We start from the raw sequence: 16,831 nt of genomic DNA on the forward strand, positions 1-16,831 counted from the left end.
TTGTACTTTTCTCTCCATGCTTCTCGTTTTCCTTTCACAGGAAACTACTAAGTGTTCCAAAGCACAAAAGAGGAAGTTCCGTGGTGGTACTCCAGTCAGTGTTGAAAGAGAGGGGCCTGCAAGGATTAAACACGGCTCTCCAAAATTCATTTACTTTTTAATTACTTTTATTATTTGTATATGTATGAGAGAGAGGGGGAAAGAGAGACAGAGACACAGAGAGACACAGAGAGAGGAATCCTGTGTGGAGGTGGGAGGACAGCGCAGGTTGTCTCTTTCCACCTTTACGTGGGTCTCAGGGACCAGAGTGCTAAGAGCCTGTAGCCACTGAGCCAAGTCACTGGATCAGGAAGGCCACTTAGAACAGTGACGTCAGCGATCTCTTCCACTTCATACATGACTCAAGTCTAGAAGGTGTATTCGTCAAGTCGAATAAGGAGATTCCTTCAGGACAGACTCCATCACGCCTTCCCAGACACCTCAAGCATCAGATGTGAGACGGGACACCCTGTCGTGGATAATGGACGTTAATGTTCGAGATCACAGCAAAGGCAATAGTTCCCTGGCATTAAGTCAGCACCTCTCCAACCTGGCTGCGTGGGCATTCCCGCGTAGGTTGGGGCCAAGGGCAAGCATGGGCATCACTAAAGCGCCCTGCCACTGTGGCTGCATGGGATGCGCAGCCGGAGACCAGCTCTGTACCAGCTCCCCGGCTGGAAGGACCATGCAGGGAGACCCGAGTAATTCCTCACCCTCTGTCTACACTACGTATCACTTCACAGAGCGCCAGGCACTCTCTCATCGCAGAGCTAATAAGACCGGGTATTTATCTCCATTTTACAGACGAGAACAACTGAAGAGCTGAGAGATTTGCTGAAGGTCAGCTGTGCAGTAAGTCAGGCACGGATCTGGAACTTCAAAGAAACGCTTGAGGCCGCTGGAGTTTTCACCACCGCTTCCCCCAGGGTCGACGTTCAAGCTGAACAGCCGTGGTACCGGAAGTGATTCTACTTCCTAGAGTCGGGGGGAGCACAGAACCCACATGTTGTGCGACAGACTTTTCCTGAGGAAACGCAACAAACGCACATCTGTTCACTCCAGAGAGGGCACCTAGGACAGGCCGAAGCAAGAATCACACCATGGTCCAAGTCACTGAAACAGCGTTTGCTGTTCTTGCTGTTGTTTTCTGTTTTGTTTTGTTTTGTTTTGTTTTGTTTTGTTTTGTTTTGTTTTGTTTTTGGAGAAAGGAGCTTGAAGCTTTATTTTTGGAATGATCTATACTTCTTCATCCCTGTCCATCCAAACACCAAATAAACAAAAATTTACCTTTCAATTTGTAGAAGACAGTTACCAAATATAAACACAATAATCCCTCTTATTTGTAGTGTTTCAATAATCTTGAATTAATTATTTAATAATTGCATTTAATTAAATTACCATTTGCTCTTACCCAAGTAAGAGCAAATGGCTGTGTAGGTCACAAATATGAGATATAATGCACATTTCTTAAAACCTTTATAGTATTTTTATACTGTGTAACCCCAATGAGTGCTTTTTACTGTTAGGAACAGAAGCATAAGCGAGGGGTTACTTACAAGGAGCAGGGATGATTCAAAAGCCGCTGTATCACCAGAAAGCCCACCCTGACACTGAGGATTCACAAGAGCTGCGACGCTGGCCCTCTCTGTGCAGCTTGCAGGCAGGCTCACAGACAGAGCATTCCTTCTCTCTGCCTTTAGGCTGGTCAAAGTCCCCTTTCGGAACAGCTGTTCACCGCTTTGATACGGTTTGGGAGGGGCCCTTAAGAGTCTGTCAGGTTTCTGTTCTCTTCGACTGTGACCTATGGCCTAACGTCCTGGTGCTCCGGAGCCTGCCTTCCCTGCCCTCCTGGAGAGAATATTTCAATTTAGAGGGAACTCCCTGACAACACCGTATGGGAGCTAACTGGTACTACTCTTTAGTTCTTGAAACACAGCGGCTAGTGGGAGCTGGGGCGCGGGTGGCAATAAATAAGAGTGGGCATGCAGGCGCTATGGAGAGAACAGGCAAGATGCACAGGGAGCTGTGTGGCTCCTGTTTGGGGTTTCAGGGAAGGTGGTGCGGTTATGAAAGCGAGCTGCTGCCTGTTTGGAAGACTGCCCACCACACTGGGAAACCAACCATGCAGGGGGCAGCCACGTGAATCCAGGAGGTCACCTTGGATGGTCTTTATGGGCATACCAGCCAGTCTGTGCCTACTTTTACGAGTGTGTTTGCCTGCATGTGCTACCTGGCTGCTAACAGGATGTTCAAGCGAGCCAAAGCCTATGTACGTTTGGTACAAGTGGAGGAAAAGAGAAATGCCTTGGGAAGCATTAGCATAACTATGTAGCCATCCTGTTCATACCTGGAGGTGGATACAGGCTCCACAATCCCTGTCAGTGTGACAGTCGTTCAGACACAGAAATGCAATACGCGGGGGACAGTTTCTTCTTCCCTCCTTCTGTTTCATCCCTCTAACCCTCTAGCATAGCTAAAGGGTTGCCCAATACAAGCCTCTATAGACTAGTATGGAACTTCAAATTTATGTCAGTCCTGCTGGAAAGGATGATTTATAAACTGTGAGCAGAACACCAGTGTAAACAAGATAAAGCGCATTAATGCCCAAGCAAGGCAATTATTAGCATTCAGTTATTCTGAACCGGGTCTGGCCTTGATGCTTAAAGAGCCGAACAGAACACGACCTGTAGCTTACAGGAAGGCAACATCTCCACTCAAAATGGCTGTTCCTGAGGTTCAAAGGCTTCTGGAACACTTTTCCTCATAAAAACACACACACACACTCAACAAAAACTATCTAGACACAAGTTTCCTGTGCAGAACTCAAGTCTCCTTTCCTTTGAGCCAAAGGCACTTTGAAGAGTCTCACCTTTGATCTAAATTTCTAAGGACGCTAAGTATCCTGCCACCTTCGAGAAGCATCTTTGGCTTCAAGATCTCTGACTGCTTTAAAGATCTCAAAATGGAGACTCACACACATTTCTTTGGCTATTTCTTCAATTACTAATTCAAACAAGAGAGTGTATCTGTGATTACCATACACATTAGCGCCATGTCTGCCTTCTCCCTCTTTGTGTGCAGAAAAATGTTCAACCCAAGCTTCTGAAAGTATTTGGCTACTCCAGAAAGGCAAGATAGTTACTTCAAAGTCTGTGACTCATGAAAGCTCATTCCCAAGCTTTCCCAGCTTAGCATGTAAATGAATCCTTTGCAGAGGGCAATCTTGATTCGGCAGGACTTGAAGGGAATCTGAGATCCTGCATTTCTTATCAGTCCTGATGCTGCTGGTGCAGATGCAGATCTGGAAACAGTACCACTGAGCACTGCACCAGATAACCCATCCAGGAACAATTAGTCCTTGCAAAAGGAGTTCCTCTGCCTCGGCCAACATCAACCTTTGAATGCCCAGCAGCTCACATTATAAGTCAAGTGTTTGGGGGCATTTGTTTATTTGTTGTTTGTTATTTGTTTTCAAGGTTCATGTTCAAACCAGGAGAATTTGATAGAAACAAACCAAATTCATGGGGGATTAACAGCCCTTGCTTCTACCGGACTATCAACTGGTAAAGAAAAATGCAACAGCAGATATTCTAAAAACATTCTATCCTGTAGAGGTCCCAACAGCAATTGACTAGCCTCCCAGGAGCAGGCTAAAGTAGAGTCTATGTTATGCAAAGCCTGGAAAGTTAGCTACTAGAAAGAAATTTGACTACTGGAGTAACAAAAAAATAAAAAAGTCTTCCACGAGGGTCTTCTTTCAACATCATGTACACCACACCGCCCAGTTCTTATCCTTCTCCAACATGCACACAGACACACAGACACATACACACACATTTATGTGTGACAACACCCACAGACACACCACATTTTCTAGGCAATTTCCCTGGGCTCATTTAGAAGGCTCTGTTACACCATCTGTTTGTATCATCTATTCCCTGCTCCTTCCCGAGGTTCCTGAGCAATAACATTATAACAACAATAACAGCCATGCTCTCACTCTTTTGCCCTGGCCACAATACTTTGATGTGGATTCTATCACTATTCTCACTGTGTGGACAGGGATTCTAAGGCATAGAAAGAAAAGGAAATTGGCCCGAGATGACATACAACATACCTAATAAACAAGGATACAAATACACATGATCTGACACCAGAGTTCATGATTATAACTGCTACACATTGTTCTTCCATCCCTTCAATCACTTTATGCAGAGAGAAAGAAAGAGAGAGAGAGACAGAGAGAGAGAGTTTATTGTCCTCTTTATCTTTTATAGTGGATGGCTCATTAAAACTAGAGCCAAAATAATTAGCAACCAATTAAATTAGTTTCCTTTCCAGGAGAGTGTTTTCAAACACTCCCCTGAGGTGAGGGAAAATATTTGCATTCTGTCTCTGTTGGTGTGGCATGTGCAGTAAAGTGTGTTCGCTTCCGATGGGCTGGGTCCTGGCAAGAGTGCCAATGAGGCAAAGCTGTGGTTGCCACAGTGAAATGTGTTAGCATTTCTTATCTTCTCACATTTACATAAGTCCTAAACTCTGTTTAGAAGTCCATGTTAGTGCTTTCTGAAGCTATGGTTGTTACATTAGCTCCCATCATGACTCACTTTCTGGATATTATCATGAGAATAATATTAGATTCTGTATATACCAATTGTGTACATGAATTGTAAGTTTTTCCATGCTTCTCCCATTCTAAGTAGTTTGTACATACTTATTTCTAAAGGAGTATATGATACTTTTGACCCTTACTACCGGTATGCTCTATCACACAAACATTAACACTGCTTTTTCCTATCAGGTTAACGTGAGTGCCTTAATTTTGCTTTGCGGAACTGTTAAACAACAACAAAAACAAAACCTTGAACTAAAGCAACTTAAGGGAGAAAGGGTTTACTTGGCTAATGGTTCTAGGTGATGGTCCATGGCCAAGGAAGAACAGACGGTTTCAGGACTTAAAGCAGCCCGTCACATTACAGTCACAGTCAAGAACAGAGAGCAGTGGGTTTATGTGTGCGTGGCAGTGCTCAGCTAATTCTCTCCTTTTCACTCAGCTCAGGGCCAGGCCCATGTAATGGCAGATCTTCCTACCATTCAGAGTAGGTCTTCCTACTGCAACGATCTGAATTTTTTGAAAATCCATCACAGGCCACTGATCTAGACAAGTCTCAACTGACGCTGTCCTCCCAGGAGGTTCTAGACTGTGTCGAGTTGACAAAACTACCGCCACAGAGGTATGGGGTTACCTTAGGTGGATCAGACTTCAGTCCAGCCGTGACGACAAAAGCCAGGCTACAGTTCTTGTCTACGTAGGCAAAATGTCCACACCGTGACACACTTACCAATGATGCCTCAACTTCGTCTTACCAGATCCAAAGGGCAAGGACCCTGGGCAAATGGCATGAGCTAGAGTAGAATACAGTTAGGATCTATAGAACCAAGAAAACAAACTTGAAGTTTGGGGAAGGTTTGAGGAATAATTTTCATATCAAAAAGGGGCAGAAATTCTTATTTAAGTTTACAAACTGTAGAAACCCATCCCCCATAAGCTGGTTCTGGTGGGTCAAAGAGCTTCAAAGAAAAAAAATCTACAATGCCCATCTTTTCTAGAGGAGAAATTGACTCCAAGTCCCCTGGTTGCGTGGAGTCCCAGAAGCTTGAAAACAGGGTCATTTGTGAGCATTTACATGATTGTCCAGGCTGAAAATATCCTAAAAGTACCCCTAAGATCCACTTTTGGGCACTGCAATCTAGGACAATGTTCAAAATTTGTTTGTTCTGGCTAACCGAATTTCCTCGTCTGAATGACATAATATAATAATGGTCTAATAATACATCTTGACTCCACTAAGACTGACAGTGTTTTCTTCAAAATATACATCAGTAAACTGGAAAAATGCAGCCAGAACCGGGCAAACAGACAACCTGAAGGCAGGTGAAGTTTGTTGTCATACTAGAAACATGTCATTTTGTCATTTACCTGAAGGTTGACATTAGGTAACTATTTCTCCTTTTTTCTACACACAGGGTCCTGAGAACAAATGTCACCATGTCAAAAACAAAACAAAACAAACAAACAAAACCCATGTAATTTTCCCTCAGACTCTCAGGAGCCTCTCTGAACACATTTAAAATGACACACACACACACACACACACACACACACACACACACACAGTCAGTTGAGAAGAGTTATACGGGATGTCGTGAAGGTGGGGTGATCAATTAGGCTCCATTTTGCAACTTCTCCCCTTTGATGTTCTAGTTTTTCAGAAACCCTATTAAACTCCACATGAATACTTGTCTAGACTTAATGCTTGTGAACAGACCAAGCTGAGAATGTGGTCTGGGAAGCAGGCCCTCCATCTTGTTGAGACATTAGAATCTTGTCCTGACACATACTTTCCCAGGGTCTCTGTGTGAGTAAAACGAGCAACCTCTCCATCTCCCCAGAAAGGACACTTCTTTACAAGTGGTTCTGGGCTGTTAAACCAAGAGCCTCTGGATCCTGTGGTTTGGGGGGATCTGAGCTGATTGGTGAAAGAACCTCTCAACCCCTCCCTTACACTTGTCTCTCTCCTACCTGTTTTCTCCCCACCTTCACTGTGACCTTATAGTTTCTGGATTCCTGCAAGTGATCCCAGGTTCAACAGACACCAGAAGAGACACAGAGAGACCATCACTGGTCCTGCTTTTCACTTGCATCCCTCTCCAACTTGATTCCTTACATTAATACTTTTTTCTTTTTTATTCATTAATTAATTCAGTAATCACTTTTCAGCCTGATTAAAGACCTCTCCCTTCTCTCCTTCCAGTTCCACCCTCATGCCCTCTTCCCCATTCCCCCCTTCTCGTCAGTGAAAGGCAGGCTCCCCATGGGTAGCACCTCACCCTGGCACATCAAGTCTCACCAGGACTAAGCACATCCTCTCCCACTGAAGCCTTACAAGGCAGCCCAGCTAGGGGAAAGGGATCCAAAGGCAGGCAACATAGTCAGAGATAGCCCCTAGTCTCCTTATTAGAGGACCCACATGTTGATCAAACTGCATATCTGCTACACATAGGTAGAGCTCCTAGGTCCAGCCTATGCATGCTTTTTGGTTGTTGGTTCAGTCTCTGGGAGCCCCCATGGGCTCAGGTTAATTTAATCTGTAGGTCTTCTCCTGGCATCCTTGATTCCTCCGGATCCCTCAATCCTTCCTCCCACTCTTCTGCAAGACACCCCAAGTTCTGCCTAATGTTTGGCTGTGGGTCTCTGCATCTCTGTTTCCATGCGCTGCTGGATGACTCCCCCTTTCCACAAGTAAAACAGAGAGAGTATCATTGATAGTGACAGGGTTTGGCTCTCCCTCATGGGGTGGGTCCCAAGTTGTCACAGTCATTGGCTGCTCATTCCCTCCACCTCTGCTCCGTCTTTATCCCTACACTTCTTGCAGGCAGAACAAGTTTTGGGTCAAAGGTTTTGTAGGTGGGTTGGTGCCACGATAACTTCACTGGAAGTCCTTCAGTAGCTTTTGCTTGCTCCATAGTAGCTGTGATGAGATTCAAACGAGTTCATTCACATGGGAATAATTTATCAGTGTTTTGGGGGTGGTTTTGGTTTGTTTGTTTGATTGTCTGCTTTTTTATTTCCTTCCTCTTTGGCATCCATGATAGCATGTGGTGTACGGTTGGTGCTCCTTAAACATGTGTTGAATGAATAAATAAATAGAAATGGAATACATTTGAGACTTCAAAGTCAGGTTCCTCTTCCTGAAATTAGGCAATAAATAAGTAAATAAATAAACAAATAAACAAAAACAAATGAACAAAACTGAATCTTCAGCATTTAGAACAAACTTTATGTCAAGGGCAAATGAGTTAATTATTTGACCCAATCATCAAAGCAAACCTCCAAGGTAGATAACATTAGTATCATTATTTTATATTATATTATTTATACCTCATGATTTATATTATTTATCTATAAGGAGACAGGCAGAGTCAAGACCAAGGGCAAATGTTTAACAGTGGCACAGCCAGAGCTTATATAGCCCAGGTAGCCACACTCCATAGCCAACACTCTCAAGCACCAATTTCTGCCCATTGGACAGGAGTATTGCCTCGCAGTGTCTGCTCCCTCCTCAGGTAGCCTGGCCAGTCACCACTGAACTGAACTTGAGGGAGGGAAGCTTAGCCAATTGCAGGTGAGTGCACTGCAGGGTCTCTGTTGACAGTGAGTGTGCAGTCAATGAACATACCTGAGAACAGCTTCAGAGAACTGGTTTGGTTTACTGGCCTGAAATAGGGGAGGTGGCCAGGAGCCACCCTGGGAGGTGGCCAGGAGCTCTGGCGCAAAGTTAGTGCGGCTGTGTACCACCGGCCAGGGCAGGGTGCTGGAAGGTGCTTCATCTGCATACTCTGGGGCTGTAGGGTTCTCACTGGGGTTGAAGGTGGGGGAGCTGGCTTTGTGGCAGCAGGTTGGGAGGGAGGTGGCAGCCAGCTCCTGCTGTCCTCATTTTTGAGGTATCCAGGCGTGAAGCTCCCTGGGCCATTATGGTCCCACAGGATGTTTAGTGAGTCTTCCTACCTACAAAAGTCTAAGCTGAAACAGCTGATGCGCGTTCTGCTCCAGCGGCCCACACAGCATGCTCCAGCACATGAGAGGAAGTTAGCAGAGCGTTAGCATGGAGGAGGCTCCAGCACAGGTCTAGCTGGACCCCCCTATGCTGTTTCCCTAAAGTGTATGGAATAATCAGGAATAAAGCCAGGGGCTGTTGGACAACCAGCTATAGTAGGCTGTACTGTCTGGGCTCCTCATGGGTCTCCCTGGACACCTGAATTTGAGATCTTCTGCCCTAATCTCTTAGACAAACTAATGGCATGTAATTTTTTTCTGTCTCTAGCCTCTGGCCCAATAAACCTCTTTCCCTTAATATCCATACTCAAGCTCCAGTGGACCCTTTCCCATCAAGCCTCACATGGAAATAAGCGCACAGATATTGGTAAAGGAGAATCAACACAGGGCCAGTGGATGGTACCAGATTTACACGAAGGCAAATTTGGCATAAAACATTACTTGAAGTGTGTCTGTCCTTTCTTTGTAATTTGTAGACTATGGCCTTGAAAACAGTCACCAATTACACTCCATTGCTTAAGCAAGGGGTTTAGCTGTATGTGGGCTGAGTATGAATACACTTATCCAATTTTGTTAATAAAATATTTCATGCTTCTAAACTGTAAGATCATAAGAGAAGAATACTATTCTCTCTCCAGCACAAAACCAAATCTTATTTAAACCGGGACTTAAGATCTTTCATTATCACTAGAAAAGAGTAAATTTTAATTTTTTTTTATTCTGGTCAATTAAAATCACCACTGCCATAAAAACTCCCAAATTAATTTCTCGTTGGGAAAAAAACAAATTGAAAGCAAATAAGTGATCCACTGAACAGATGTGAAATGAATTTCCTCCCAGCCAGTGTCAATGCGCTGCTCACCTGGGTGCAGGCTGGTACTTAAGAGGTGCCACAGGGAGAAGGAGCAGAAGGCAGAGTGTGTGATTCCTAAGGAAGCTTAAAGTGAGAATGTGTCACACTTGGACAAATAGGCAAAGCACCCAAATACCACCTTTACAGTGCTGTGCGGGGGCTTTGACAATTAACTAAATCCAAGAATTAGATTGTGCACTCTCCGAGGAAAACTAAGATGCTGGCTGGAGCTGCATGCCAGAGGCAGGCACGGCCTTGGTCAGTGCACAGCTCGGGACTCAGGGCTGCAGAGTTTCACATGCACACATGTCCAAGCCCCCGCCTGCCCGCCAGTCACATACACGCCACATTTCCGCCACACAGAGCACACAGAACAAAGGGTGGAAGAGCTCTCGGCACACATGTCGAAATGCCCGTTTCCCAGGCCTTCTGCCTCAGATTCGGTTTTCCTTGTTCACAGGGAGCCTTCAGGGACCTCTCCACTGGAGCGCCCACAGGCCAGGCCATGCTCTCGCTGCCACACTCCCTGTCTCTCATTGCGAGGCTTTGCTGAAGTGTTCATGTGTAACTAACCAGACCACCAGCTGAACTGTTTTGCAAATGTCTGAGTCTTCGAAATTAGACAAGAAAGCACCGTTGGCTATAAACAATTTAGCTTCCAAAACTCACCAGCCAGTGAATCAAGTGCAGATTCCCTTTTTTTTAGAATATGCCGTTAATAAGCAATCAATTTGTAATAAGTATTACAAAATCATTTCACAAATGAATAATAATCATATGAGTAACTTCCAATTCTCTCTTCACATATTTTTATACTGACATTCCGTATTCGAGTGTGCTTCCATTTAGCTCATATATATTAGAGCTGTAAGTATAAGTCTCTGTGCTGAGTTCTGTGAGAAAATAGCCAACATTAATAAGACCTAAACTTTCAATCAAGGGTCTTTTGGCTTGTAGAAGGAAAGCCATCTGAGTGTAAATACCAGCTTGGCCTGTTAACCTTGAAGGAGCTTATTAATCTCTCAGAGCTCTGGTTCATTTTTCCATGAAATGGAGATGATGGCAACAAAGTGCCTTCTATCAGAAGGCAGGAGGTAGGAAAGACAGAGCATCACATGGGCTGACACAAAGACAACGGCAGGTCAGGGTGAGCTGTGAGTGATTTGGAACCAGACTACGCACGGCCCTGAATGTCAGGCATTATCCAGCAAGCAATGGGTTATCTCTCAAAGCTCTTTGTGCAGGATTAGGACCTTGAATAATTGTGTCCTTCAAACAGATAACTTCTATGTACAATGTGATAGCTAGCTAACCTGAAAGGAAACTAGAGGCAAAGGGGTCATTTGAAAGTTGGCCTCAAAAGTACTTGTGGAAGAAGGGACATAGATCCCCTGCTCCTAGAAGACTCTCCCTATGGCTGCTGTATCACACATGCGACAGTAGGTGGCAGAGAGGAAAGGGTCTGTCTACACTCAGTATTCTGACCTGTGACCATCTCAATGATTGGCAGCTTAACACTCCTTGAAATTAAAGCGAGCCTGAGAGAGACAACCACCCGCCTATTGCAGGTCTGGACAGTCTCCCGGGGCAGGGAGCAAGCTGGAGTCCAGACCAACCCTGCTTGGGGCCCTGCAGCCCACTGGGAGCAAGCCAGCGAGTGAGTCAGAGACAGCCGACCCCTGCATGGGGCCACTGGACTGTCTCCTGCTGAGGAGTGAGCCCAAGATGATGACCAGTCCTGCGCCATGGGGCCCCAACAGGGTGCCAGCTTGAGATGACCACCAGCTGGGCACCACTCAGGCCTGTTAAAGAACTGGCCTTGTCCCTCACTATGGAGAATGGGCCCTGTACCTTGCCTGGGCAGCCCAGTAGAGCTGGCCCTGCTGGTGTGGGTATGGATGAGCCAGCCCCCAGGGCATGAGAGCAAGAGAGCTGGCTCTGCCCCTTGCTGGTTGTGGCACTGGATGGACCAACAAGGACAGGGCAGAAGTGCCTGCCCCCACAGTGTGGGTGTGGGACAGCTAGTGGGCTGACCAGCTCGGATACACCTCAGGTCCAGATCCAGGACTTTGAATTAACCCACCCCAACATCTACCCCATCGATGGACTGCTGGAATAGATGAAGGGGCCAGTCCTACAGATCCAAAACTACAAGATCGCCATGACACAGGGCAACAACGGGATATCTGAGCGGAGTCCTAGCGAGGTGCCAGGATTGAGAGTGTAGCAGAAGCCAGAGGCCTCGAGCCAGACCAAAGACTCATGGCAATGAACATTTGCAAGAAGAAAAAAGAGTGTAGACAAAAGAGTGCGACACATTTCAGCTTCTACAGTGAGATTCCTTCCCCCCCCCCCATTGTGGGGAGGTTGCAAGGGTGGAGGGGGAGGTACAAAGGGAGAAGAAGATGAGTGCGATCAGAGTGCACGATGCATACAATTCACAAAGAACCAACTAAAAGTTTAAAAAGTCAGATCAAGAGGAAGTAGAGGGAACAGTGCGGAACCCTACTTCCTGGCCTGGCATGGCTGTGCTACTCTTGAACTCACAGCAGCTTTGGCAATCTCACAAAGTCAGTATAAGGTTGGGCCTGTTAATGCCTCGTCATGGAAGATGGAGAGACTCGTGGGACCTCAGCGCTCCTAAAAACATATACACAGTCGATGGTTAAAGGAGGAGGGCGCTGGCTTCAGTGGTGTAGCCTCAGGGAGTGTGCCTTTGCTCGCCCATACTCCTGTAAACAAGCTTAGCGAGACTCACAGGACCACCAGAAACAAAATGAAAACTAGATGACTAAACCTAATGACAACTAAATGCAAGATGGGGGCCTATAACAGATACATGTCATTAGTAGGAAGATAGGTGAAATTCGCATGAAGGCCGTTGTTTTACCTAATAAGGCCATAGTGACGCTAATCTTGATCGGTGTTTCATAGTTACACAACACGTCAGCACCGGGGAAACCCCAAGGAAGGCATGCAGGAAGTGTCAGCATCGTTGTCACAGGCTGTCTCAAGTGGTGAAACTGTAAGCGGAGTCCAGGCAGGAGGAGGAGGAGCTGGACCACACAGTGGCTCTGAGAACGCCGTGATGAAGAAGGAGAAATGATGAGAGTAGGAAATTGCTGGGGTTAGTGGCGACAGAGCTGTCAAGGAGAAGCCAGCGAACCCCAGGGCCTGAGAAATTTCTAGTCACTGAAGTCCAGGGATGGCTGGAGCTTAGAGGAGCAGTAATGAGGACAATCTTGCCATGTCAGGACAAAATTGCTAACAGAATATTTCAGTGTAATATGTTCTGCTGAGAACTGGCTGTGAAAGATGAGGGGGAAATGCATTAGTGTCGAGGTTGGGAGTCACCCAACAAATAGGACATAGTTGGATTGATGAAGTAAACACATGTATCAAAGGACAGAGTGGCGGGGGAGGGAAGCATGAAAATAGATACTGGAGGAAAATATCCACAGTTAAAGATGAAGAAGGTGAAAAGAGGAGTATAAACCCATTTCTTTCATCAGGAGGAAATGTGTTGTTAGAGGCATTCAGTTAAAAACAGAAAAGAGAAAGAATAAAATCAGGGTCATTTGTTTGAAATTAAAGAAAATTAAGAATGATTTTCTTGGGTCAATCCAATATTGGGTGCACAATCTTATTGGCATGTAAAATAACTTACCTATGAATTATAACCTTAATCTCAAAGTTACACCCCAGTTAGAGGGGCTCTTCTCAGAAAAAAAAAAAAAAAAGTGCCAGCAAATGCTGCTGGAGAAGCTATGGGGTAAGCTTGCGCGGCCCCTATGGGAGTAGTTATGGAGGATCCTCATCCCCAGAAGTACAGCTCCTAGGTGCACATTCACGGGCTCTAAGCCCCTCACAGAGAGAACACTACGCGTCCGTGTTTGCTGCTGCACTCTTCCCAGGAGCTAGGAAGGGCGCTGTCCTCGATGTCCACCAGCAGATGGCTGGTATGAAGTCACAATGAAATTTTACTCTGCTGTACAGAGAAAGGAAATCATGCGATCGGTAAGAGCACAGAACCGGAAATCACTGTGTTAAGTGATATATTCTAGAGCAAGAATGACAGACAGGTTTTCTGTCGTATATAGATCCTAGCTATAGTATGTGTGAGCATGAGTGTGTGCTCAGTCATGCTCACTGCTTCTCCATTCACGAGAGTTAGGAAGTGGAAACAACTGAAAGGTTCTACAACTGACATACAGATAATAAAAATGTGGTACAGATATACTATGAAATACTATTCAGCTATAAATAAAAATTAAATCATGAACTTTATAGGTAAATGGATGGAACTGAAAAAGATTATCGAGTGAAGCAACCCCAAAAGACAAACTTGCATACTCTTTCTCATTGGGGGTTCCTAGCTCTAAATCTTCAGACATGAGTACACAGCCTGGAGTAACTGCAGAAACTAGGAGAGTGAAATGGAAGCATTTCCAGGATATGGCTGTTGCCGAGCAATAGAGAGGGGATTAGCAAGGTCCACGTGATTTGATGGAGGAAATAAGAAATGGGGAGCTTTTCCGGGAGGGAGGAGGGAGAGAAATACAGAAGAAGGAGGTGGGTATTAAAGGAATAATAAGGACATCTGAAAAAGCCATAAGGAACCATGCTATTAACTATTTACCTAAAATAGAAAAGCAAAATACATGTAATTCTTTGTATAAATGAACTTATATAGTTTTAATGAATTTATCTCATCCGGGCTGACAATGCTTCTGCCAAGAGCCAAAGACCACTTAACAAAAATTCCAATACCAGACATGAGAAGCCATCTTTAGAATTGTTGGGGCAGGGCTGCCCAAGAGACTCCCAAAACATACAGCCTGTGGCTGTAGCCCTCGGCTGTCCTCCCTGAGAGGAGGAAGGTAAGTCCCCGGTGCTGAAGACACCATACCCTGCAGAAATAAGGCCAAGAGGTCCATGAGCTAAAACTGACCCGAATTCCTCCTCCCTGAAGACTAGCTTTCATAGACCAGAAGGGACCAATGTAAGCTTCTACAGGAGGGGTCAGTCAATAGTTCTACTTAGCTATGGCGCTTATGAATTGTATCAACCAGCATGGCATGATAGCCCCAAGGTGCAGGAGTGGAATGCAGAGCATGGCAGTGGTCAACAGCACTGCTGTGGGGCATAAGACCTATTCAACAAGGGAGAAATCATGGCTGGTATTAGAGACCTAGCTAACTACTCTGTGCTCATGAGGTCGCTGCTACTGAAGGAGACCCTACAACCGCTAGCTTATTAAACAGCATAATTCCTAACAACAATGTAGCCCTGGCCCTCATTAAGGAAACTTCCCTTTGCACCAGATGGAGAGCACTACAGAAAACCACAGCCAATCAAAGGCAGAATTGTGAAGCCCAGTCCGAATGGATGCATCTACAAACCATCCTACATCAAAGGCTCAGGGAACATAATGGGAGCGGGCATAGAGAGATTGTATGAGCTAGAGGATCAGGGAGTTTGCTGTGAGAGTGTGTCTCCTAGTAATCCCAGAAGCTACATACACGGAGCCTCACCAACATGACTGCCCAAATGTGAGCTGAACAGTGATGACAATGAAGAACACGTCGACGTGAACAGGGAAAAGCCCACAGGTCACAGTCATATACAGAGAACTACAGGTAAGTGAGGAATGCTGGGAGCAGAAGAAATAATCTTTCCCAGGAAACAGCAATGGATTATCACCAATTCAGTATCCAATACCAAAGCGGCCAACCCTGAAAACATACGTACAAATAGCATTAAAGTATTAAATAGCATTAGATGGAGCAGGCAATATTTAGGAATATGTATGTACAAATGTCCATATATAATTATATGTGCAATAACAGTTATCTCCACAAAAAGAATGTAAGCAAAAAGGAGGGACACGAGGAGCTTTGGAGGGAGAATAAGGAAGGAAGATGTGTTGTAAATATATTATAATCCAACGTTGACTAACTTGCTCCATCTTCTTTCCTATCTTGCTCAATAATTTTTTCCTCAGTTTTGTCCCTCATATAAGTGAAAATTAGAAATTTTCTAACATCCAATATTCCACTCTCTCTCCCTATTCACCTGTTACCTGACTTCCCACGCAGAAGTTGTCTCTACGTTTCTTTCTTAAGAAATACTCCGGTTAAACCTCATGTAGGTCTTGCCTAGCACCCATAGCATGATCTTTGTCCTCTGTGAGGGTGGCGCCATCGCTTCTCACCTCAGAGGCCATCAAGATGAGGCAGAGGCAAAACCTATTCCCTGTTTTTCATGCCTCTGAAGAAAGGATTGTGGAGAGGTTGCTTTTTATTAAAATAATTCGTCTTTTTGTGTCAGATGAACACTGTAATTGACATGATTACTTTGAGCTAATCTATTATGGATTCAAACAAACTAAACAAAAACTAATTGAAGAAAGAGAAATTAATAACGGTGCTGTAGTACTGTTTATTCTGTAATCAATTCTAATGAAAGCTTGGAACATGAATTCGGTTGTTGTGGTCATTACATTGCCCGTAACTGGATTTATACCTATGTGCCTGTTTTTATCACACGATGCATTTAGTGGCTAAGGCAGTAAAAGTATGTTAAAATGTTATGGCATTTCTGGGACAATTAAATTTTTATGAGACTCAGTTTCTTTTTTGGAAAATATTGGGATAATAAAATCTTGAAATTAAGTAACAGCATTTGAGTGAATATAACATCTAGAGAAATTCAATATTTAGTGAAGGTTGATGCTTGTTATCTCACATTTGTCTAATGCTATGTAGATTTACACACATGCTCATGACATGTATATGTTCATGCACACACATGGAATCATCTACACAAACATACTCAGCATCTCAAATGTGGAACTATCAACTCTGCCAAGCCTTGGAAAAACTATTCAAGGTCAATCAAAACATGCTGAAAATTACTCCACAAATGGCAGGCCTTCTCCAAGGCAGTAATGAAATTCACCCAAGCTTTGATGGCCCTGAGAGGCAAAGGAGAGCAGCAGACACACCTGCAGCCTAATCCTGCTTATCTCCGGTCAGAACTGATAGTGCTATTCATTTTGAGAGACCCTCAAACAGTTCCTCACATTCCGATAGTGCCCGGGAAGCCGTTAAATCGACTCTCATGAGAAAACAAATCAGTAACAGGCTCTCCCTCTGTCAGGCTCCCTCAGCTTCAGTTGAAGCTGTCTACACAGCAGGAAAGTCTCTGATTCAAGTTAAGCTCAGTTTACAGTATTTCCTCCAAACAGGTCCCTAGAAGAGTTCCAGGGATCCTGGGATGGATCTTCAGGTCCAGAAGATGGAAGTTTGACTCCCAGGTGC

At 44.8% G+C, this 16,831-nt stretch overlaps 1 non-coding gene across 1 annotated transcript; it reads left to right on the forward strand.

Annotated features, from left to right (window-relative positions):
* The first annotated feature begins 10,899 nt into the window (after positions 1-10,899).
* On the forward strand, positions 10,900-11,028 carry LOC132648151 (small nucleolar RNA SNORA17). The gene has a single exon (XR_009586534.1). It is a non-coding gene; the product is annotated as a small nucleolar RNA SNORA17 (small nucleolar RNA).
* The last annotated feature ends 5,803 nt before the right edge of the window (positions 11,029-16,831 follow it).

This window comes from Meriones unguiculatus, chromosome 15 (genome assembly GCF_030254825.1).
Source record: "Meriones unguiculatus strain TT.TT164.6M chromosome 15, Bangor_MerUng_6.1, whole genome shotgun sequence".
NCBI classification, from domain to species: domain Eukaryota; kingdom Metazoa; phylum Chordata; class Mammalia; order Rodentia; family Muridae; genus Meriones; species Meriones unguiculatus.